The sequence below is a fragment of the Vidua macroura genome, chromosome 4 (assembly GCF_024509145.1).
Source record: "Vidua macroura isolate BioBank_ID:100142 chromosome 4, ASM2450914v1, whole genome shotgun sequence".
In the NCBI taxonomy this organism is placed as follows: Eukaryota; Metazoa; Chordata; class Aves; order Passeriformes; family Viduidae; genus Vidua; species Vidua macroura.
The window spans coordinates 346,821-348,511 of NC_071574.1; the positions used below are offsets into that span (position 1 = coordinate 346,821).

At 49.0% G+C, this 1,691-nt stretch overlaps 1 long non-coding RNA gene across 1 annotated transcript; it reads right to left on the reverse strand.

Annotated features, from left to right (window-relative positions):
• Positions 1–398: 398 nt before the first annotated feature.
• On the reverse strand, positions 399–1,450 carry LOC128806188 (uncharacterized). Its single transcript, XR_008436735.1, has 3 exons — positions 1,426–1,450; positions 1,017–1,123; positions 399–483 (listed from the first exon to the last, which is right to left on the reverse strand). It is a non-coding gene; the product is annotated as an uncharacterized LOC128806188 (long non-coding RNA).
• Between the last annotated feature and the right edge of the window lie 241 nt (positions 1,451–1,691).

The following is a 1,691-nucleotide window of genomic DNA, read 5'->3' on the forward strand; positions in this document are numbered from 1 at the left end:
CCTCCTGCCGAAGCACTGTGCAGGTGACAAACGTGCTGGCTGGGGAAATAGAGACCCCAAAAAGAAAAGGCCCCGACTGCAGGAGCAAAACCACGGCACCCCCGTGAGGCTCCACGACGGCAGGAACCGGTCCCAGTTTCAGGGGATAAGGATGGGACCGGTTTAGACACAAGCAAAATTATTTCTCCCTCCACACATCCACAAAACCAACAAGGAACAGATTTTCAAGAGGACCAAGGCAGAATCAGCTATTCCTTTCTGTTTGGTACTTGAGATCTCGAGGCCAATACAAGCTTTTGTGGTTTTGGGGTATTTGGGAACTGTTCTTTTTCAATTCTTACCTGGGAGCCCTGGTCACACAAAGGACTGCTGAAAAAGGCAAGAATGACCTGGAAAATCCTCTGGTAGACATAGAGCTCACAGCAATGTTTGTCACGCAGCCCTTCCCCAAGAAATCTGAGGATCCACTCGTGCTGTTTTGTACTGGAAGCCATAAAGAAAAATACCACCGTCAGACATTCCGACATTTCCAAAGGATACCTGCTCCTAAGAGCACAAAACCCCGGTTCCCTCTGAGTGCCAGCTCAGGAATTACCACAGCTTGTTCTGGACTTCTCAATTTTCCATTCCTATCAAATTTAATCGCTAACATCCATTGGGAACAGTCAGTCTGCAGCCCAAACATGCAGTGGAAATGGAATTTTAGAAGTTGCTGTTTCTAAAATACTTCAGTTGAACTCCAAGTTACTAACCTAAACTCAAAGAGGAATTGTAGCTAGCCGGGGCAGAACATTCTTTTCTTGTGCTCACAGAGCATACACAGCACAACTCATTGTGCGTTAGTATTAAGAAGACAACAAAAACCCCACAGAAATAACATTTTGAATTCCTATATGAAACAGAAGAAAGACGCTTCTAATTAACTACCTGTGGGAGAATGAGGTTTCATTGTATTTTTGCGGCTGTTTCTAATACATTTCTGAAGAATTACTGGGTACCTAAAATGGGACTCTTACCTCAAAATCAAAACTGTAGAAAAGCTGGAGAAAACCTGGTACCTTTCTCAGGTCCAAATACCAGTGCGACAGAAGGAATCTCTTTACCCTTATGTACACGTGCTCCTCTGTAAAGAGAAAAAGCTGGCATGGTGGAGGAGGACAGCGCTCCCAATCCACAAGCACGGACGACAATTCGTGGAAGCTGCAGTCAGTGAGCGTGCAGCGCTCCGAGCTGGGAGAACAGCCCGGCAACTGCAGAAGGCCTTTGCTCTGAGGCGCGTTCCCATTGCTGCCCACCCTCCCCTTCTCTTGCCCAGGAGGAAAAGCTCAGGCAAGAGCGCACGAGCACAGAGCAGGTGAGGGGATCGACACTCCCCAGGCCTCTGTTTTTCACCCCAGCAGTGACACACGCAGCACGTTCCAGTACCTGGCTTCAGGATCTGCTGTGCCACACGAGCAGCGCAGAGGGTGAGGGAGAAGGTGAACCTGAGGCTTGGCTGCCTGATTCCGTTCTGCACGGCATCCAAGAGATACAGCAACGGCAAGGGCCCCGGGAGAGAAGCCTGAAGCACAGCCCAAATGAACACAGCAGGAGCACAAAGACATCGATCAGCTTCCGGGACATTTCACGGGTCACACAGGTAAGAGCCCCAGTTCAGCAAATCTGAGGGTTTGGTGACGTCAGGATCAAAA